The sequence below is a fragment of the Netta rufina genome (assembly GCF_964035555.1).
Source record: "Netta rufina genome assembly, chromosome: 3".
NCBI classification, from domain to species: Eukaryota; Metazoa; Chordata; class Aves; order Anseriformes; family Anatidae; genus Netta; species Netta rufina.
The window spans coordinates 7,871,343-7,895,420 of NC_140125.1; the positions used below are offsets into that span (position 1 = coordinate 7,871,343).

Sequence of the window (24,078 nt, forward strand, 5' to 3'; positions counted from 1 at the left end):
CCTCCATTTTTTTTCTTCCTGTGTTGTTTGGACATAGGCATATCTGGCTGTAGCGAGAACTTTTTTAAAATTTACATTTCTTTCTGTTCCAGGCCAGGATCTGGGTTAAATACAGTGTCTTGCACACACACCTCACCTCTGGTGGTCTGACTATGATAATTTTCCAATCTCTCTCTTATCTGTCATGGTAGTGCCTGACATGACAGTTCATTCTCTTATGAACACTTGGATACACAACAATCTTCTGCAATGCATACTTGCAGTTTGATCCCTTAAAGTATGAAGAATTCAGGAATGTTACGTAGGTTTAGTATGATCCCTTAAGGGTTCTTTATTCATGCCCTAAATTGCAAGGTTTCTGGGGCAGGGACTATCCTTGCATTATTTATTTTATGGCATGTATTGCATTTCTTCTTTTTTTTTTTTTTTTTTTTTTCTTTTCCTTTTGACCTGGTTGGTGACCGTTCATTGGTACTTTAGATGAGATAATATACTGCAGCACAGTGTTTTTAACTAAACTATTGAGTGTTGTAAGTTAAAAAGAAATGGCCTCCATGTTGTTCAGTTCAACGTGCTGAAGTATCTAAAGGTATAAAGCAGCTTTCAGCATGATTAAGACAATTTGTTATATTTTTATATTCCAATTGTTGAGACTATTTTAGTGTAATAAGAAGGCTTACAGAAGCTAGCAGCATGCGTGTTAACAGGGATCCTGGTAAATTACTTCTTGACCTTGAATTGCAAATCAGAATGTAGGAAATCAGGGGCATGCACATACTATAGCAGAGCAAACTCCCAGGCGTGCAGCTTAATGTATGGAGTAAAGCATTGCTCATTCTGCTTAGATTGACATGTCATGCAGCATTAGAGGCCATTGTCTTTAATACCTTTGTTATGGAAAAGATCCAGTTTTGATTTATAGCCCAGCAGTAGCGAGGTTTCATTCTGTTCGGTTTTAGAAGTGTAGTCTGATACAGAGTATTTAATCAAGTGGTCTGTTTTCGTATAATCTGTGACACCAGTCTTCCAGCAAAAATGTAAATGTGCTTCTTGGTGTTATTTCTAGGTATGAGGATTCCCTCTGTAAACCTCCTAAGTCAGAGCATAACTCAGGAGCTCTCCCCCCCGCCTCCCCCTTGGCAACTGTACAGCCATAGTCTGAATCAGCAAAGCTTGCTTAAAGGGACAGTCTCAAGTCAAAACCATACATGTGTATATATATGTATGGCTTTTTATTTTGTTTTTCAAAAAATGTACTCAAGCAGCTGCACACATGAAGTCTGCCACAGAATATCCCTGTCAGTTTTAAAACCATTTATCTGGGTTGTGTTGTTTCTGTTTCCTTCTTCTCTTTTCTAGTTCTGTGAAAAGCAATAAAAACAGACTGCATAGCTGGATGAGGAAAGCAATAGGAGAGATTGGGCAGAAATTGCTGTCAAATATACAAAGCATACATCTAGAAAGATGTTTCAGCTGTGCTTAAAATTATTTGACACTTTGCAGTTTTACAACACTCAGATCTAATGGTGGTTCTGGAACCTCTTCTTAGGCATTATATGTACTTGTTAAAAATGCTGTTTGCCCAAATGCATTTGTAACATCAGTATCAGAGCAGCCTGGAGTTGAATACAATTTTTCAAACAGAGGCAACAACATAAGCATTCAGCAATTCTTCTAATTGCAGTAGTAAAGATCAGTCTAAAAATTAGAGCTGCGTGGGGTAATAGTTTTCGATCAAGTGGGACTACAAAATTATTGGCTCGCTTTTAGGTGTAAGTTTTTACTGTGTGCAGCCTAGCACAAACCAGTGCTGGCTACCATCATCAGTGCTTGGTTTTAATACAGCATAGGACCCAGGATGTTTGCACAGTGAGGCTCTGTAAACCCCTGTTGCAGGTGTGTAATGCTTTAATCTGCTTACTGGACAAATAGAAAATTAAACTAATGTCTCCCACTTTTTTGCTTGCCGGGAAATCTGACCAGCCATATCAGATTTTGTCCCCAAGAAATTGCATCAGTTTAAAAAAAAAAAAATAATAATAATAAAAAAAAAATTGTACCTGCGACTTAATGTTTAAACTTGGTATTAAAACACAAGAGCAGAATAATGCAAACTGATAACGCAAATGGTTTTCTTGGGTGGATTTCAAATCCTGTGCTAGTATCTGGTAGAAGTTTTATTTTCTTGCATTGAAATACAGTGCTATTTCCATCACAATAATGCCAGTTTTAGCTAGCTGGTTGCTGCTGGATTCAGAGATAGTAATCAAAATTGTTTTGGAACGTAACTCTCAGTTAAGTACAGTGAACATTTTTCTTTTATGCTTCATATTATGCAGTGACTAAACATGTTTACTTTGAACTGGGTATGTGTTCTAGGTGGGTAGCAGTAAAATAAAAGTGTGTTTAAGCCCGCAGTAATTTAATTTCAGCTCTGTACGTTTTGTTGAGACGAGAAAAGCTGCTGGCACTTAGGCCCTGCAGTGCATTATGAAGTGGCTGCCAGTCACATTCTCCTATGGAATTAAAACAAATGGAAAGGCAGAGTGAGAAAGGGGAAAAGATATTTACATAAAATTAAATGTCTGTCCTGTGGTTTGCTTTTGTTCATAATGCCTGGTTACGTAAACTTCTTCCCACCGCCTTGCTGAACTTGGAGCAAAGCAGGTTTTTTGTGGTGTAACATCCGCTAGCATAAAGTTTCTTGTAAATAGACTGTTTTGTCTCCACTGTGCAGCCCAGAAGGAAGGAAAGAAGGTATGGAAGGGGAGCATTCTCTAGAAGTGCAGGTGGCTTTAGTAATTGATAATGTTTTGTCATGTAGTGGTGTTTTTTGGTGGGAGGAGGGGATGTATCTTAATATGACTGCCAAAAAAGGGACTGTATTTGAAAGCTGAGCACATCTATCCTGGAGGATATTACCCTACTATGATTGGCTGTGTACTTCTCAATGTGTTATGAGACAGAAAGACTTGGATAAAATAGCATGCCCACTCAGTGTTGTTTTTGCACTGTGCAGTTCAACTAGTATTATAACTGATACATAATTATCTCAGTAAATATTCAAGGGGAGAAATAATGCTGTATAATCCCTCTCTTACTGTTGTCGAGGGTTGCAATTATAGAAGCACAGATCAAAATATGCTGCGTGGGAGTTGCTGGTCTGCATTTTGAAACATGAACAACTAGAAATGAACTCTCAGACTCTGGAGCACAGGGACACATCTCAAAAAGAATGACTGACCTGTGCTAGGACTTCTGTGATCATGTTGAGATGTCCCTGGAGACCTTAAATTATTGCATTTTATCTTTTTAAAGATTTAAAGAGCTGGCAGCTGATGGCTTGCTGGTCTGAAAGAAGCATCCATTCTCTTCCCCTCTTCTCACCTACTGCTTGTTTCCTGGTGCCTGCATTGGCTGCCCAGGTTGCAGGCTGGATGCTGGGATTGCCCCTTCATTTCTGTTTTCTTTGGGTATGGTGAGAGGTCTTACTTGCTCTTAGTCAGAGTGCTTTTTTTTTTTTTTTTTTTTTTTTTTTTTTTTTTTTTTTGTGAAAATGATTTAATTGGCCGAAGGAGAATAAAAGCATTTACACATAATTGAGCTGGATTCTTTGCAATGGCTTAAGTGAGGTCTTGGATTGTTACTGCTTTCATCTGCAGTGATTTCATAGATTAAAAACCTCTCAACACTGCAGCAGGATAATTTTGGTTCCAGAGAATTACTGTAGATGACTGAAGATAGCGTTTGTTTTTCTGAGGAAAAACAAAATATTCTCTTAAGACATAAGCAAAAGTACCTGCAGGAACTTTAGGATACCCTGAAATGTCAGCACTCAAGTTACAGATTGTTTTGTAGGCCTGTTACGTTTGCATACTGATAAGAGTTTGTGGTATCTATTTTGTATTGCATAAACACACTGCTGTTTATTGCCTGGCTCAAGTGATGTAGTTTTATCAGATAAATATAACTCATTCACTGTATGAACAAGCCAGAAAGATTTATTTACATAAATAATTATTGAGAGTGTACTTAACTATTATTCATCAATATACTTTTCATAAAGAATAATTTCTGGCCTCCAATTTTTTTTTTTGGCATCTCTCTGGAAAATAGTTCGCTTATTTCAGGACTTCAAGATACTGAATTCTGCTCAGCAAACACCAAGAAGTAGTTGAAGAACTAAGCTTTCAACATAGCTGTATGCATGCAGGTCCTGAGTTGAGAACTTTCTTGACTTGTGAGAGTGTGGCCGGGGTCAGATGTATGACTGGTAAGTAGTGTATCACGTGGCACTAGCAGCAGGTTGTGTGTTTCCTTTGTTTAATAAATTTCTGGCTTAATTCCGTGAAGCTAAATGCAACTGTTCTTAATTAATCCAGATGTGATTTTTGAGTGTGGCATTCTTTTAGCAGAAATGGATTAAATATATTTGTTCACTGGCTCTGAAGTTACTGACATTTGTTTAGCTGCTGCTTTTCTCTGTGTCTGTAGGTCATAACTGTCTGTTTTTTATTTCCTTGGGAACAGACAGCCTTAGGCCTACAGTCAGTACCATCCGGGTCAGTATTGGTGAAGAAAAGATGCAATTATCTGGTGACTGAAAAGGCTACTGATCTTGTGGATTAGTACGTGAAATGTTCCAGAAAGATATGCCAGAGGCTCCACTTATGTAATGCTTTGAGCAGGAAGCTACTGAATTGTGTGTAGTGTGTGTCACCAGCAACAGCCTGATGTCCCTGGCACGGCTCCACTCCAGGAAGGAGCTGAGGTTTCTCCGAGGCTTCAGGCGAGGATGAACAACTTGACAGCATTAGCCCTAGCTGGAACAGTTTGCACCATTGAAGGCAGGACCTGGCAGCACACAGCCTCGCTGCGTGCTGTCGGAGGCAGGGGACTGACATCCTTTGGTTCCTTTGGTGTGGGGGGTTTCCTGCCCACAAGTGTGTACCAGCTGGCATTGTCTTATCAAGGAGTTAGCATTAAAGCAAGTGTGATTTGCAGCTTGTTGTTGTTGTTATTACTTGCAGGTCTTGAAAAAAAATTGCAAAGGAAGAAAGAACTGTTTTAGAAATTGCCATGTTATTGCACAGGGGATTTAGTTCTGTGGGATTTAAAAGAAATACGTGTCTTAAAACAACTAACACAACACCATGGCTGATGGTCCTTTTTGGCACAAAATGAGTGAAAGTTTGGTAGGTAATGACTGTTTTAGAGTAAGACCAAAATCGTTGTGGTTAAATTAAGGTTTTAATGGTCTTTTCTAAATCAGGTAGTATTACTCCACTTTTAATTAGAATCAGGCAGAAAGTCCATATTCGAGTTCTAAGGTTTTATTCTCCCAGTGGGCAACTCAAGTGAGTGCTCTTCATCCTCTGCCAAGTGTTCTTAGGTGGGAAACCACTGGAGACTTCTAGGAATGTGTTCCTGTCAGGTCATTCTTTGATCTTTTCAGAGATCAAAGTTTTTTTTTTTGTTTTTTTTTTTTTTAAAGTTTTCTTGTTCAAAAAAGTAAAGCTTTGGGATCCATTGACAAACCCAGGGTCTCAATGAAAGCTGTCTGTTGTGGTGATGGATCATCATGATTTAGCTGGGGATTTTGAAGACCTAATCCCCTGGTAATCTATAAAGAAAAACCTGAAGTCACACAGTGGGGAGAGACAGACAACTTGGTAAAGCTCTGCTGCCTGGTTAAGGTGATAGCATGGTTCGGATGACTAGTCAAGAAACAAGTCTTGCCTTTCTGAACAGTAGCTCCGAACTAGGTAAAAGCTTTGTCTCTTGGTGTTAGTGACATTTCAGTAGGAGAAATAAAAACTCCATTTGCTATCCATTATATGGAAGTGAAGATGTATGGTCCCAATGGCTCAGCTCTAACATAACTGCTTTTCAGATGGATTTTGAAGACCATTTTTATGTTGCTTCGCATTCTGATAGGGCCAGAACTTTCTGGTGAATACTGCAGCGTACCTAGTAGATTTTAGGGCTAATTTATAAATGGGTACTACCATACCAGGAAGAGTTGATATCACTGGACATGTGCAGCCGAGCAAGACACAGCTCACTTGCACAGTCTCTCTCAACTGTATCGTACAAAACTATTAAGTTTAATGGCCATGTTTTCTTATTTTTTTTCAAAAACAGATCAGTTCACTTTCAATGATTCCCTTTCAGCTCATACTTCATGTATACAAGTGGGCTGGTGAGAGTAGCAAATCTCTGCAGTACAAAATAGGAGCTGCCCTTGATTCAAGTTGAAAGCTTATTTTTAATACTGATCCATTTCTTGAGTTCAGCAATGAATAAATGCTGCTGGAGTTGCTTGCCTTTTTTTTTTTTTTTTTTTTTTTTTCCACCAGGAAGAGAAACTGTTCTTCTATAACATTATGAGGTTTTCTAGTCTTGGCAATACTCTGGCTCATGCAGAAATGCATATGCGTGTTCCCAGTGACAACTGAATGTCCAGTTTCCTTTCCTGTTGTGAAAGGACCAAAGTTATAAAAAGAAGTTTACCTTGCTTGTAAGGCCTGGATCGACTGGCAAGCACATAATGCATAAGGATGCTCTTAATTAAGAAAGAAAGTGAGACACCAGAGTTTAGATAGCACTACTAAATGCAAAGAATTGGGTGGCTAGTTAGTGAGAGGTATTCTGTTTACTACTAGATTATAATTTGTGCTGGACAGAATAATTAAATTGCTAAGTTTGGGACATTTAAGTATATTCAGGGGTACTGGGTTTCAGAACGGAAAGTATGCTGTCTGTCTTGCTTTTCTAATCATCATGGATCTTCAGCAGCAGTCTGAGTCTTCAGGGGTCTGTAAACCCCAGGGTGAAAATCTCTACCTGTAATGTGTCAAGTAGAAGAAGGATTAGTATTATCTATTGTGTAGCCAGTGATGATTAATGAACGCTTCAGCATTTGATGCCTCAACAACTGTTTAGGTTTTTAGTTGCAATTGAAATCTGTGGTACCTGTCTGGTTAAGTGTTCAGGAGTTTAGGAACATAGAATCAATGATTCTCTGGAGGAAAAAAAAAAAAAAGGGTATCAAGATATTTAAGACCAGCTTATTTACCTCTTCTTTGGTTCCTTCATTTATTTTTCTTGGGACAGGAAAGGAATGAAAATATTAGGAATTATTAGGTATGTCTTTTTGGCCTTTACAACCAGCTGTGGAACAAAGGATAAACCTGAGGCTGCAGCTGCAGGCTGTTTCCCTGTCAGTATTTGAGTTACTGTGAATTAAGGGTTGCTCTGCATTTCTGCCTGTGTAACTGAGACCTGACTCTGGCTCTAAGTGTTTCCGTCAAAGAACTTACCGTCTTACTAAAAGGCCTCTGGAGATTTTGAACACAAACAAGATCTTGAAGAAATAACTGGTTAGAAGACAATGATTTTGATATTTATGTAATTAATGAAAGAAATCATTTTCTCTTTTAATTTTGAGATTGTGTTCATCTGTGTATGTGGAACATGAGAAATTTCAGAGCCCAGTGGCAGTTTTACCCTGAAAGCTGTAAATGATTGAAAACAGTTGAGAAACAGATTCTGCTTCTGTTATGTGCATTAGGTGTGGCATGATGCTACTGATTTCAGTGGAGCTGTGCTATATTTCATGCTGATGTAACTGTGTTAAAATTTGACCACAATCTGCAAGAAAACAAATACTGAATATGTATCTGGCATTGCAGACTACTAATACAGTTTACATGCCTTAAAATATTTTTGTAACGTTGTTGTTTTTCCAACAATAACATGTTTTGAGCTGTGAGTTTATTTTAGCACTAAACTGATTTCGGTTGACCCTAGAAATAAGTATAAGGACACTTTTGTGTGTAGTTATTAGGTGGTGGAGATGCAGTGATACATTCTCATGTAATTAGGTGCTATTCAGGCCATTCTGGAAGTGCACTAGCAAAATAAGAGTTTGGGGCATAAAAAAGCAAAAGCACTGTGTGCTCTTTTATTAGAAGAGCGCACTGTCAATATTTAATGAGAATGAAATACCTAGCCATCATCCCCTGAGTAGCTATTTATGTTCTGGAAAAAGTTCTGTTTTAGTAGAATTTTTGGGCAACTGCTGGAGACTTCACCAAAACAGGAAATGATTTTCTTTAACTGCTCTCATTGCTGTAATTGTGACCGCTGTGGTTCTTAGTGACTCTGGTATGATACTTAGGGCATTTTATGCACCGTGAGTTTTCAGGGCAAAATGCTAGACCTTCAGCATGCTCTGGCATATCTTTGGCTGAGAGTTTGGGTTCCCAGAACCTCTGTTTCTATAATCTTGCTGGAGTATCTGTGTGTATATACACATGCATATGTGTACACACATGCGCATATATTTTTTTCTCCTACACTTCTTAAAAATCTTAAAGGTACCAGGTCAGATTTAATCCTGAGTGTGTGCATAGTGGATGCACTCGATTCTACGTTTCAATTTATTTTACCTTCAAGGGAAGAAAAAAACATGAAGCTTAATGACAGAGCAAAAAATAGAACTTCAGTCCTAAAGCATAGGCATTCTTGATGGACATTCATTTGAAGGATCTATTTAAGTTTATTTTGCATTATTTTGAAAACTGAACACTTGTTTGTTTGTTTGTTTTTCCTTTCAAAGCCTCTTCTAATGCATAAGTTTCTAAACTAAATTTGGATTTGACTTCAGTTCTGAACGCTTCTGTCCCCTTCATTCCTCTTTCTGTAAATATGCTGCTTTGCTTGTTGTGTGGATGTTATCCTTATGTCCAATAATGGATGTATTCTGATCCATTATGAGAAATTATTTCTGGGGGTTAAAAATGCCTTGACATAGCTCACTGCATTTTATTAACTGGATATTCTCTTGTACAATTAAGTTTTTTGTTTGTTTGTTTTTTAGGGGAAGGACATCATCTTCTACAATGGGAATTTCTACGGAGTAATTTCTGATTTTCAAAAAGTAAGTGTTTTTTCTATTAACCTTTTAATCTGGTCTTTTTTTTTTTTTTTACTAGATAATTTACTTCAAGTTTTAAAATATTGCTTAGTGTTTCAATGCTGTGCTGGAAGTCTTAGTAGAATGAGGAATGTGTTCTGAAAGAACAATAGTTTAGGTTCACGAGGAGAGAGACTTCATCAGGAATTTAGGTCACAAGTCTGCAACTTCAGAGTATGCTGAGCTCTTCTGAAAACCAGGTACCTTGAGACTAAGAAAGATGTGTAAGGATGGCTTGGTACCACTGGCAACTTGAGGGCTTTATAGGTACTTGTTGACCTCATCTTTTTGTAGTGGCCTAACATTCTGTGGAGAAGGGGTTAAGGAATGAACTAACCTCTCTTTCCTGCTAAGGCCCAACCTAACTCCCGAGCTTATGTGGATCCATTCATAAAACAGCTGCAAAGCCAATGAAAGTGCTCTAGTTTCAAAGTATTTCCAGCTATTTCTTCTTACCTCAGATTTGCAGAAAACATAACATCCACACAAAAAGCACTCAGGTCACTTGCACACCACCTTGATTTCACACTTGAAGTACTTATAGTCTGACTGTAGTTTTACATATGCTAGTTGGCATCAAGGATTCTTACCCTTTTGGGTGCTGCTGACTGGAAGCTGCTCTCCTCTGAAAGCACCAAATCAACACAAAATTCCACTTGGTTCAGTACCCAGATCTTAAGCAGGCCAAAAGGGCTGTTGAAGCAAATGCTAGTTTCTCACCAATTCTGGGTGAGACCTCAGCCTTGCCCTGTTGGCCAATCCATTCAGTTTAGTTTAAATAAGTTCTTTGCCTATCACCTCAGTATATAGGAGCAGAGTTCTACCCATGCACATACAGTTTAGAACATTCACTCTTCCTTCAACTGAAATTGTTGTAAATGACCATTATGGGATAATGTATTTACTATTTGTTGTTGCTTATATAAAAATGTATCTAAATTCATATCAGGAATCTCAGGGTCATCTGGAGTCTGAGATGAGGATTCCAATTCCAGACAGATTTGCCGTACAGGGATGTCTCGGGAAAATTTCAGTGCAGAAAAGTAATTGATACCAAAGGGTGTATGGGTGCCCTAGTCTTCTAGAATTTTAGAAGTAATAACACAATGGCAGTAGGCAGTGTTTTATGTACATATAGCCTTGGTATTAGTCACTAAAACATCCCAAGATTTTTTTTTAAGTTGTTGTTTTTCTCCCACAATGTACACCACAAGAATTTGGGAAATTTGTTGCACAGTGACACGGTGTTTTATCACAATTGGTCTGTTTATTTGTAAATGATTTAAAGTATTTCTCTTATGGGCAAAAATTCTGTTTGCTAAAATAATAATAAATAAATAAATAAAACCTACATTGGCCAGAAATAGCTTTCTTCGAAAGTAGAAACTACTGTAAATGTTTTTTCAGACTGTTGCTCTAAGAATATGGGTAGTGCTAACTAAGTTCTTACCCAGGTGTAAGTAGTAGAACTTACTGGAGATTCAGAATGGAAATCATACTAGTGATAGAACTGCTGGGGTAACTGGCTCATTTGTTAGAATTGGTAAAGAAGGAGGGGGTGAATCAGTGTACCTTGAGTGTACATTAGCTTCTGCATTTGAGCAACTTGCATGCCTTCAAAATAAAACTCTATGTAGTGGTGGTAGGAGTCATTAACGGTGGAGTTAGGTGTGAAGAAAGTTGATTGTTCCTTTTCACTTTCTACTTAGATGCAATTTTAGCCATTTAAACATAGTTTACATGGGGATATGCTGTAGGCTTTGCACATCTTTAAAGTTAATAAAACCTTTTGGAACAAAGCAAAAGTTAATTCCACAACTTCTCAACTTACATGAAGTAAATATGAAGAAAATTTGGCTCAGTAACAAGAAAACAAAAAACAAAAAAAAATAGCCCTGGGCAGTTGTAATTTATACAGTCAGTTACAAGGTCTGCTAGCAGTGTACTGCAGTTAATACTAGTTACCTTGAGGATGCCTGGGAGAATTTTTTTTTGATAGCAAGCACGCTAACATATCAGATTATTAAAGGTAAGTGAGACTGTTGTGCAGTATTGTCTTTTATTACAATGTGTGATTTTGAACAGTATCCCTTCAGGAGCTGAGGTCAGCCAGTGGGTCCTTACAGGTTCATTCTGCTTACAGAGTGCTGGGAGGACAGAGGAGTGCAAATAAGAGATGTTGCCTGAATCATAGCACATCTCTATGTATAATAATCACCTCTTTTAATGCTGTCAGCAGCTATGCGAACTTTTGCCACTTTCCTATTCGCAGAGAGACTGAGCTATTACCCAAACAAAAATTGCTTTATTGATTGTAGTCTCTGACATCCTTGAAAGGAGGAGTACTAAACTCCTGATCAAAGTCTGTAGTGTTGAAGCCAGGCATAATGTTCAGTGGGCATTTCTGACCAGAGTGGTAATTAAAACAATGTTCTGATCATTACATGATTTTTATTCATTACTGCATTTTAGTTGATTTTTATGGAGGTGGAATAAGATCCCTATGGCATTGTTACAGATTAGAAGTGTAGAGTTTCCTTCTGGAGTGAAGGGCACAGCCAGATTATTGGGTCTTGGTATTTTTGATGAAATTGCCAGTGCTCTCATGTGGGTACTTTTGTAACGCTCTCTCAGATGTCAAGTTAAGAACATTCACTCCAAAGTGATTCTTAATGATCTCTGTATGTTGTCTTCAGTAAGAGCCAGTTATGTTAATCCTGCCTCTGTTAATCCTAATTATGTGATTGTGTATGGTATGATTAAAAAACCAACCTACCCGTATATTTACGTGGAATTCATAAGGAAAGGCCTCACTCCCTGATAGCCTGGACTTGCGGAAATGAGCATTCTGCCAGTGTTCTGTTTAGAAGGTAGCAGCCCACTGGAACAGTCACTAGCTGACTGTTTACCCTGTAGGCAGACAGTAGTTGAATCTGACTATGCTCAAGACACACTAATATTTTTCTGAAACAGGTATCTTCCCACTCAGCTATGAAGCAGTTGGAATACCCTGCTGACTGAGTGGAAGTGGAGGAAGGGAGAGGGACACATTAGAGCCATTACCAAAGATAAGTCTAACTGTAAAAGAAAGTAAGGGTTCTCACTACTAAAACATTGGCCATAAACATTGCCCATTAATGTGGTTTAAAGATGTTATCGTATAGCTGGATCCTCAAGACAGAATTTGAACACCTAATGGACTATTGGCTAGAATCACGAAGGTGGGCATATTAGGAGCTAACATATTAGCCACACACACATTTGTGCAGTTTGTATTTACTATTCAAACAAAAAGTACTTTTTAAAATCTTAATACTACCCTCAAGGTAATTACAAAATTAAGGGTACCAGCAGACTCCTTCAGGGTAGCAGTTCTTGTGGTGTAGGTAATGAAACAGATTTGAACAGTGATGTGCATAACTGTGTCCCTCCAGGACATGTAAATAATGTTTGTCCATCCTGCTGCATATGACAGATTGGAACCAGTTCATCAGGGGGCCTGTGTGCCCTCATCCATCCTGGCAGGGTGGGAGAAAGGATGAAGAAGCTGAACACGAAGGTTGCAAGAGTAGGAGAGAAATGATGCAACTTTCTCTTGTATTCAAGATCATTAACAGATCACTCAGTAATCCAGTTGCTCAAGTTTTTCCACCCTGTTGTGATTACAAAATGGTAGCAATTTACTGGCTCTTTTAAAAACCTAGGTTCTTAAGAGTACTGAAGCTTAACAGAGTAACTGTACTCTGATCTTTATAGCTGAATCTGCAACTGTTTTTACTTTAACAGTTGGAGTACTTGGTAGACTCAGGTGACTAGTTCACTCTCTGGAGCCTCCAAAATACTGACACATACCCACAGGCATCGTCCTGTAACTGTGAAAGTACTGCAAGTGCAAATGCAAACACTGTTAATGTGGTGCTGCTCACACCCACGTACTTGTACGAATTACATACTGTAACTTCCAGTGTTGCACTGTTTACTTCTTTACTTGTAAAGTCCAAAACCTGATGAACTTATATGTAATCTTTCTTGCTATGAACCCAGTAATACTCTGTTTTCCTTATGCCAGTGTATGATTTACCACCCGCACAGCATAACTATATATGCACTCACATAATTGAGGATGAATTTCAGTCCTGAAGTATTTGCCTTCTGATCATTATATAGGGCATGGTAACCACTCCCAAAATGGAAGTGACACTTTATAGGAAAGGACAAAGAAGAGAAGTTCTGTTCTTGTAAGAGGCCAGTGCAATTTGCTCCATCTGCTATTCTCAAAATACAGAGGTTTTTAACCTTAGCTTTAGACTCTGTCTCCACTGAATATCTTTTTATTGTCCCTGACAAGCACAGCAATTAATATATTTTGCATAGTTATTTTCCACTTGAGATGAATTTTGCTCTGTAGCATCTGTTTTGCCCCTGACTTGTAATTCTGTTCTTTTAATCAGATCCATTGAATCCTACAGCCTGTCAGATTGTTTATGCATGTTATCTCTGGCTTCCAGAAATCGAGTTTTTAGGTCTGAAAAGTTATCTGCTGTTTGTAAGCAACATGCATAGCTTACTTAGGTGGTGTATATACCAAGTTTCCCTTAAGTTAGACAATGTTTTCCTTAAAAAAATTCTCTTATTTTTAGCACACTTCTAAGTCGGAAATGCTTAAAATATCTTGTCATCAAAACTTGGAGTCAACAATGTAAAACAGAAGGGAAAAAAGAAAAAATAAAAGAAGCTTACTGCATCCAGATGAAGCATTGTTTTCTAAACATTCCCTGCTGTTTGGAAATCACGTATTCTTCACATTTTACTGTGAAAGACTGTTCAGATAATTACAGCAAAATCTAGTGGCAGGTAGACCTCTTTGGGAAAGGTGAGTGTGGATGGAGCAGGAAGTAGGGACTAGTGAGAGTCTCAGATTGAGGAAGGCTGGTGGCTCAGAGAGAAGGGAGAGAGCTCTGGGGACTAAAAAGCAAGTGATAACAAAAGTATATAGATCACTTATGGTGGTAGTCATGGCTGTGGTTGTCAGGTTCCCTGTAGGTTCATGTCCATTGCTGCTAAAGAAAGCAGTCCCCAATCTCACTCCCAGCCTCTGATTTCCATCCCAGGATGCTCATTTACATCAAAAGCCTGTGTAAGTGACTAGTGAATCATGGAACCAATCTGGCCAAAAAGTAGATTTGCTAAATAAAATCCTGAAATAAGTCTGTTTTCATTTGTGGTGGCAGAGTGGAGGTTAGTAGGGAAAGAATGAGGGACTGGTGGATTTCTGGAGAGGACTTGAAGTTTACCAGAGAACTGCCTCAAAATTGTAAATTTCTAAGATGAGTGCTTTCATCAATTCCATCATTTCCATGGTTGGTCTGTCTTAAACCGTGGCTGAATCTTCAGGCGTTCTAATGCAGGAAAAAAAATAAAAGAAGGAAATAATTCTTGGCTGATGAATATTTTGTTCTTTTTGATAGCCATATAATCATTATTTATAATAAAAATTTGGAAGGGATAATTAACTTATTTCTCATTGCATAAGAAAACCTCAGACTAGCAGTGATCAGCATGAGTCTTATGTGGGGGGGCAGATTATCCAATAACTGCCTACTGCGAGATTCTCATGCGTTCATCTAAAGCATCTGGTGCTGGCATCCAAGACAGTACTGCAGTAGACAGGCCTTGGGTCTGATCCAGTCTGTCTCTGTACCCATAATTTACTGGGAAAGATCGGACACCTAGGAAATAAAAGCTGCTTCCCCTGAAGTGTTCCTGCATACATGACTTTGTTGGAAGTGGTGTATGTATACAAGGGTGTGTGACAAGTAAACTGAATTAGCATTTGTTTTAGGCTGGGAATGTTTGCTTTCTTTTGTTTGGATATTTCTTCCTTTGGCTGCCTGGTAAAGCTTTTCCCTTAAATTTTTCTCGTGCACTTGCCAGAAAAGGGGAAAAGCACACAGGTAGTGGAATGTTATATAAGGAACTAAGCTATGCTGCTATTTTATTCAAAATTTATATTTCATTAGTGCCCAACACTAGGGCACTGTTTCATTAAAATATGGAAAGACCTGGTCTTATATGAAAAGGTGGGCAATGTGGGATAAACTGCGGTGGGTGAGAAAACGGTCTGAAAGTAAAACAAAATGACAGCTCGTGTTGTTAGGCCTCAATGAAATCTGAAGAAAGGGGAATTTTTGCAAACAGTTAAGCTCTGTGCAGTCTCAGCTCACCAAGACACTAAGTGCTGACTTTTGGTGTTTTCCTTTTTTTTTTTTTTTTTTTTTTTTTTTCCTCTTTTTTTCCTGGGTTGCTTTTTTCCTTGATAGTGACTTGAATTGTCTCCTGGAGTCTGTTCAATCGAACTGGTGGAAGTATGCCCCTGGCAATGGAGGGGGTAGAGTAGAAAAGAGTGGAGGAAACTATTCCCTTTCCAGTTTCTCAACCTAAAACTGGATGACATGACTCAGTGTGAAAGCTGAAGGGCGGTGGTGGCAGAGGACAGAGATGGTGGGTGATGTTCCCAAGGAATCGCTTTGCAGTCAGGTTGGTGGGATTTTTGCCACTGAACTCAGCTGGGGCCAAGTGTATGAGAAAGAAATGGAGGGCTACAGAATAGGCAGAACAGTTTGGAAGGTAGGGGGAAAACTGCGAAATAAATGGAGTGTGGTAGAAAAAGCAGGAAATGTAATAATAAAACTGTCAGATGTAGGAAATATGTTGTGGGGGAGGAAGCAAGAGGTCATGTGCACAGATGAGTTTGGATAAAATGTTTTATTCATTTCTGATTCCATTTTCCTGTTGAAACTACCTGCCAAGCCTTACTAGAGATACACCAAGATTATTTGCTCAGTATATATTTTTCTTTTAAACTGATGTGTATTCTTATACAATGTAAATGGTGCATTCAGCTTTAGGTCTTACTGTAGTCTGGTGATGCCAAAAAGAAAACTACTCAACTACTGCCAGAAAATGCATTGCATTTGGAAAGGACTTTTTTTTTTTTTTTTTTTTTCTCCCGTCCCTGTGTCTTCAACTTCTTTAAACTACGAAACTAGAGAAAACATCCCTGTGAAATTTTCCGTAATTACATTTGCGGTCTGGTTTAGAGGAGAGATGCTTGGCTGAGTGTTTAAGTAAACAGATTCTAATCAAAGGCAAAACTCCCCATCACCCTGTGGCTTTGCCAGAACCTGCTTTTGTTCTAGTTTTCATACCTTACCTGTTGTAATTCTGTTGCTCTTAAAACATGTGTCGCATTAGAGAACAGGGAGTTTGCATGTGTGATAGCTACAGAGTCTGCCCTGTTGGCAGCAGTTTACCTTAACAAAATGTTTTTGGTTGTAGGACCTGTGAAAGCTGGAATCTGAGAGGGTCGTGTGTGCTGTTCTTCGTCAGAATGATTCCTTGCAGGCAATGGAAATATCTGTGGCCAATCAAATTTGCATTCAAAATTTCATTTATAATTATTGTGGTTATTATGATTTCCTCTTTCTCTGTGTACATCATCTTAATCTACTGAGTGTAAATTTTCTAAACTCGACAGGTTGCATAAGCCAGAAAAGTAGGAAATAAGTCCTAAAAAAACTGCTGCCAGATCTTTGAAGCATGCATTGAGTTATTGGATCTGAAACACAATGTGCAAGAGTTGCTCTGCCAAGGTTTGAAAGTTACAGTATGTGGAGTGATGAGACTACTGTCTAGTTATTTTTTGTAAAACAAAGGGGAAAGACAGAAATATGGAATGTTGTTTATTGCTTAATGGCACACATCCCCCCTTTCACTTGTTTATATTTTTAGCTTTCTTCTCTTCAGAATTAATAAGTCATCGTGTTAAACATTACAGTGAAAAGCAATAAGTAAATCTAGTAAATAGATTTAATAACTGCACTTTTTGCAGTTTGATCTGTAGCAGACAAAATCTGGATTGTAAACAAGATCATTGAGATCTTTTGCAGTCTGGATTAGCAGTTGGGAGCCTATCTTCAGCGCTGCTGTAGAGGTTATAGGTAACTCCTGTACTGATACACAGACTGCTTTTCAAACTCTAGAATGTCCTTTTCTCAGGCCTTTGTTCATTTAGAGGAATTCAACCGTTTATACTTGTTTTGCAATGAGTGTTTTTATAAATTGCCTGGTTACCAGATCACTCTTCTCATACAAAAAAGGCAGTGCTTTGCTTACTGCGTTTAATCAGGTCTAGGTGGTCAAATGTGTATCTCCAGCTCCAGTTTGTAAGTTCAGTCTGACAAAAATTAATTCTGTTACATTCTTCTTGAATCACATCTCGCCTTGAGCTTAGCTATATTTTAGCCTTCAGAAAGCTACTGTGTGTTTCATTCTTTGCAAACTTTCTGGGAGGAGAAAAGCTAAGCAGCCTGGCTATTAAAACACATATATACCATTGTACTTGGTTTGAATTACGTTTATGTTGAGCAGCTGACTCTTTGAATTCAGGAGGTCCTTTCTAGCAAGATGGTCAGGCATGTCTGCCTCATGTTGGTACTTTGATGGTTTGTTCAAGTTATTTCTGAATCTTTGTCTTTGAAAACGAAGTAAATGAGTTTTTTTAATTGACTTTTTAATTTTCACCAAATAGTGTGGGCTTGCATACATTAATTCTTATGTGTGGTCCACTAAGCCATTTAACTCCCTCTCTGAAAGGTAGACACAAGATGGAAAACTTGTGGTCCAGGTGGATCAGAACTTGAGTTTGCTGAAGTTTTGATGAAGCTTGAGTTTGGTGCGCATGGTTCCTTTCAAAAGTCAGTCCTGCCTGTCCAAACTCTGAGAAGGAAGGAGTCATATCAAACATTAGCATGGCATTTGCCTGTGGCTATGTTGGAACTAAGCAAAGTGTCTTTTATCAGACTGAACAATATAGTTATAAATTGTAGGGGAAAAATAGAAAAACATTTGCACATATAACCCCATCTACAAATCACCTGGGTCTCTATGCCTGAAATCTAGCTGTCTTGTTTCTATGAGAGTCTTTATGACCTGCTTTTGTGTAAACACATCTGTTTTTAAGGATGTAGATATGCATCGTGCAAGATATCCTGAAGAACCTAGAACAACCTTCCTTAAGTGCTTTTTAAATGATCTTTTATTCTGTTGGTTTAACGTGCCTTTTGCTCCATGCCCTAATTAAGCTGTCTGTTGCATAGACTCTCCAGAACAATTTTTTCTTTATAAATGGTGCGTATAAACAATTGGTGAACTGGGGAGTTTGCTCTTGTAAAATTTTTAAACAATTTAGACAGTTTCCAGGAGAATATTTTAAGAAAAGTAAAAGCTTTCCTCTTTTCTCAATTGAGGGTGTTTTCTAATGTCACATAAAGTTTCAAATCAGATTTTTCACTAATACTCTACTTTTCTTTGTTATTCCAGAGATGAGGTAAAGGTGTAGTATGATAACTCTACATTTGCTTTTACGTCCATTTCATCTCGCAAAGGTATTGCAAATTGGCAGGAGCATAAATGGGAATCAGATGCTAGGAACTTCTAAAAATTATGATGGCTAAAGCAAAGACATTACAGCAAATGCCTTTTAAATATGAGGTAATGGTAATTAAAGCAACACTGTCTAGAATGTCTAATTAGTAAAAGCTGAAGCCTATTTAGTAATGTGGGAGCACATGGTTTTGTCCTGAGTATCCCTTAATGGAGCTTCATTTGCTCTCATCTATTCTCTGGTATGATTCTGCAGCCTACCAACTCAGTCTGTACATCCAGTGGGATCCAGGGAGAGCTTTGAAATGCCAGGGCTTATTTATGAAGAGACTGTGTGCACTATATATCCTAAAACTGCATTTTCTGGAAGACTTTGCCATTTCTGTGCGGTATGGTTTCATGGATGCAACAGCAGCTTTGCAACCAGGATGCCTCAGGCTGGAGTTGCTGAAAAGAATTCCCACTCTGGCATGCCTAAAGTACACGTGTAGAGCTGGACACTCTGGGTGGGTGGGAAGGTGGTTGTCTTGTCTTTTGGCTGCCAAGTTGGCATGTTCAGGAATTTTGTCAGGCTATGCCCTCTGTCTTTTCTTGGTGATACACATTAGCATGTGAACCTTGGCAGCTAAGGGTATGAGACAGCAGGTGACAGAAGAGCAGGAAATGATGCTATTGACTCTGCTACCTCTTGTACTTGTGACCTCAACAGAATATACTGGAGTCAGTGTTATAAAACACACACTCTTTGGCAGTTTATTGCTTATCCCTATAGATGATCTTCACTATGATTTTTTTTTTTTTTCAAATGCTTGTTTCCAGAACACAAGGGACTTGTCTCTGTGTCTGTGTTTTTGCTGGCGCTTGATGTGACTTGATATAAATAATATGAAATTGAGTCAAGTGGTTAAATGTTAAAACAGCTTCCCACACGTTTTGGTTTACTGCCAGGGAAAGGTGAATGTTCAGCATAAATGCTGTATTTAAACAGTAGTCAAATATTTATTATTGTTGAATGAATGACCTGACAAGGATGTGGTTGAACTGAAATGTACAGGTTATATTTCATGGAACTGGAAAGCTTTATTAATATTTGAAGAATGGCTTTAATTAGTCTGACTGTTGGTAGGTGTGTTCACTTTCTCAATGTACACCCAGTATAGCCTTTTTCACCAACTTATAATTGGCAGTTTCCCATAGGAAATAATCATTATTGGTATTACAAAAGCACTTTGTATCTATCACATTTGGGAAATGAAAGTTTTGCAGAGGTCATAATAAAGCGTGCCCCCAATTATGCTAATAACTCATACCACAAATGATCCACTGGAAGGTTTAATAGCTTGGTAGTACTCTTAATTTTTCCCACTCTGAGAAAATTTAATATTACATTATGACACTTTACTGAAAGGTTAAAAAAAATAATCTTTCTTCTCTCCTGTTTTTAAGCTTTTACCTGATTTCTCTTAGTGACTTGAGGATCTTGAGATTTTTTCTTCTAAAATATTAATTTTAGAAGCATTTTGTTCCACTTTTTTCACTGTGTTGTCAGTGTTTTTAATGAGCTCAGGTTTGCAAAAGATACCATGTATTATTACCTTTTGGAAGAAGTATCTCTGTTTTATTGGGAATTTGACAATATAGTCTAAAACTTGGATTCTTTGCTAAAGAAAATGTGTTGAAGTCATTTCAAATAACGATGTTTTAAAACTATTAAAAGATGTCAAAAAACAAACAAGATTTCTGAAGTGAGCTGAATTTTTTTTTCTTGCTTTATCTTTCAAGTAAAGTTTCCTTTATTTCCACTGAGGAAGTACTTCTGCAGTTCACTTTAAAGACTTAATAGCTAAACTATCCAGAACTTTTCAAAACATCAGAACAAATGTTCGGAATATAATTAGAGATGATTTGATATTGCATTTTCTCACTTATGTAACATGTCCACCAGACCGGTTTCCTTTGAACCAGGTGGTCTGTTTTACTTGACATAGACTTTTCTTTTTGGAATTTTGCAACTAAAACATTACTAAAAGGCTAGATGGCATAATTTACTCCCGAGACTGATTATACTAATATACCTGCAGTTACTGTGCATCTACTGAGTTGTTAAAGAACACATTAAGAGGGCAGTCTGAAAGCTAACATTTGCAAATGTCTCCAAATTGAATTATAAATGTTTCTGGTAAACAAAATGTTTGCTGCATGGTGTCTGGTCCGCTTGGATGTCTGGCTTTGTCAGGTATGTGTGCTTTGCAACATACTTGACAGAAAATATGTTGCAAAGATGGGGAAAAAAAAAAAAAAAAAAAAAAAAAAAAAACACACCACAAAACACAATAAAACAGCTTGGGTTTACTCATTTTAGAATGAAATATGTTTTAATTATATATTTTCTGGTTTAAAATGTTCTTTCTTTCAGTCAAGTTTTTTTCCGCAAACCTTATTTCAACAGATAGGCAACTGAGAAAAAGTAAATGAGAAATATTGATGTATATGGAAATTGAAATGGAGAGTTGATAGAGCTTTGCACACACCGATTTTATGAGATGCATTAGGAAAGCTGCTGGCTTCTACTTTATTAAAGGTATTGTTTTGCTTCGTGCAGGCGCTAGAGGTGTAGCAATACATAAAATGCCTGTTTAATGAGCGTTCCTTTGCAACAGTTTTCTGAAAACCAAGGCCTTTCTCATGTAAGTACTTCTGTATTAACTGCTTTGTGGTTTAATTGATCATGCTTGTAAATAGAGAACAAGATGGGAGCAAGCTCCTGGTAGGTTTAAACTTGAATCTTGATTATGTCCTCCTGTAAACATTTTTCTGTGTTGGCACTTCTTCATTTTTTTTCTCATTCTCAGTTGTCATATATGTAAGCACAGAGACCCTTAGTCTCTGCTATTTATACTTCAATTCTCTTAAATGGCAGGTTACTTTTCTCCAGTGCATAAGCACCTTTGTTTCCTTAGGGGACACTGTTAACTCCAGTTGAGCCATTCCTGTTTATACCTAGATGATTATTTCTATGAAAAAGCACATACTACTGTGAGGAGAAAATAAAGGCTGATTTGTTGGACTTATCTGGTAAAATGCATGCACACATAATTCAATAAAAGTTTGTTTTCTGTGTGTTACATAGAAACCGTATTGTGCTGTCTAAAACAATTCCTGTGTTTTAAATATCAGGCACAAAATGGAGACAAAGTTGAAGTCTAAAAATAGGTATATTTAGCATATAGAGCGGATTATACAGCAGTATGTGTGATTGGTAAAAGGCAGAACTCGTTACTTCAGTATTGTTTCATTGAACTTTCTAAATGGTGTGGATTCTATTTCATAGCTACGTGAACAATTAAATCCTCTGATTTTTTTTTTCTGACTGTCCTAATTATTTTTTTCATGTGAAGCTTGTTAATACTGGTCTCATTGCTGCTCACTCTGCTAGTGAGTCAGGTATGTCTCTTGATGGTACTTGTGCTTTTAGACCAATGGGGACGAAATGATCCAGTTTTTCCTTCCTTCCAGGTGCAATTATGGGTCTCAATATAATAAAAATAAAATGATTGAATATCTACAGAGGTTCATATGACATATTTTCCATTTATTTTAAGTTTGGAAGCTAGAATATCTTAATTGATAATCCCATAAGGTTTTTTTTATGAGCTCTCTTTTCTCTTGGAGGTTCTGTATTTTCAGGGTATTGCTAGTTCTGTAAATATAGCTATCAGACAATTGTAATTTAAGGCCAAATTCTTCTCACAGTTAAAAGGGAAAAAAAATCCAACTATTTTACTGGAGTAGAATTAGATTTAAGGGATGGAGCCTGAATAGTCTTTAATTGTTCTAATCCCTGGACAACGTTCCAGCCAGGACACTTCACAAGCACTGTAACATCTTGTATCAGTTGAATTTTTCCCTGATGTGAACTAGAAAGAAGATGTATTATTCAGGAGTTGGTGATACAGCCTGCTGAAATCAGTGGAATCAGCTTTACCATTTGCATTCATGTGCTTTAAGAGAGAACCCAAATAAATTTTTAAAAGTTTTTGTTGTTGTTGTTGTTGTTGTTTTTACATCTCTCTCGCTCTCTCATGTTTCACTTCAATTTATTTCATTTGGTTGGCCAGACTGTTGGCATAATGGGGGCTTTTCACCAAATCTTGTAGCTTTTGTGGCAGATTGTATGGCTTGCAGAGCTTTTGATAGCATCAGTGTTGTGGCTGTTGTTTTTGCAACTTTATTTTGGTGTTAGGTATCTCATCTGCATGTGTCCCCTGTTCTTGTAGTGATGTGATTTTGCTATTATCCTGTAGTTCCCCTGTAAATCTATCAACAGGCAGGTTCAGGGGTGACACCATGGACTGTGCACTTAGGCACATGGTCTGAACTTTTGGGTAGACCTGTGCGGTGTCAAGAGTTGGACTTGATGATCCTTAAGGGTCCCTTCCAACTCAGGATATTCTATGATTCTATGATTCTATGACCATTGATCTGCAACGTAGGCACAGGTTGTTTGTTCAGTGACTGATTCTGGATTGCTCATATAACTTTCTCAGCCATTTTTCTACTCCTTAAAAATTCTTCAAAGAAAAGCGTCCCTCTGTCTGTCAGCAGAGCAGTTAGCACAGTGAAACCAGGATCTCTGCTGGTACCACGATGTGCTTCTGCATTTCTGGTATTTCTGGTTGCAGGAGTCACACTGTTTGAGGAATTCTTGCTCTCAGCTTTCCTCTTTGCATCCCAATTCCATTAAGGTTAAAAGAAAACTAGAAAAACTGAGCAGCCAAAGGGTATTCTAGTGTGATGATCACCAGATTGATCTGTATTGATCACAGTGATTATTCTTATTATCTGTACTGCTCAGTTTTTTAGATAGGGGAGTGCTGGTGTGCTTACTGTAATTGTACTGAGTGATTTCAGAAACTTTTATTTATTGTTCAGCAAGCTGATATGAAACAAAAGTTATGGTAGAACAAAGTCATAAGCAGAAGAACAGTGGATCAGGGGTTACTGTGAATTATAACATTCCAAATTAATATTTCCATTTCTTTGAAGCTTTGAAGATATGAAGAAATTTATTTTAAAGTTGTTATGCTGATTTTAGTACAGTTTTAGTTGGTCTTGCCTTTATTTTCCTGCATGTGGTATTTAATAGATAATTGTGGTGAAAAATATACCCAGCTTTTGTTTAACAGAACTTTGCATCTGCCGTGAAACTGGCAATTGTGGCCAATAACTTCAAATTTAAACTAATGTTAAACTAGTATTTTACTCATAGTCTATACACTGAAAATTTGCATTGCTAGAGGAAAAGGTTGCGTGGTAGTTCAATACCAAGACACTCAGTGCCTGTTGCCTATTTTTTTTTGCTAGCTTAATCAGATACAGAACTAATGTATTTAAGAATATTATCCTAGTTCTTCAGTACTTTTTCAGGCATTGATTTTATATCCTTTGCAGTAAAATAAATGATCCCTGGCTCCAAGATAAGGGAGTATTTCCCGTGTATCTTTAGATGTTGTTCCTATATATAGTTTTTTGATAAACGTCTAACTTCACAGAAAACACTAAAAATTAAGGAGGAAGTTATTTGAGGCCATTTGGGTAGGCTGAGGCTTGTGGAGATTTTTTTTTGTTGCTTTCAATGCATGTGCGGAAGGACA

The 24,078-nt window shown here is 37.7% G+C and overlaps 1 protein-coding gene across 1 annotated transcript in view; it reads left to right on the forward strand.

The window, feature by feature from the left end:
- The window catches only part of PLCB4 (phospholipase C beta 4), a 201,970-nt gene that overhangs the window by 11,408 nt on the left and 166,484 nt on the right, over positions 1–24,078 (forward strand). Inside the window, exon 2 of the mRNA XM_084285056.1 lies at positions 8,885–8,944. The gene's annotated coding sequence lies outside the window, so the exon portion shown is untranslated. The remainder of the gene's footprint in view (positions 1–8,884; positions 8,945–24,078) is intronic.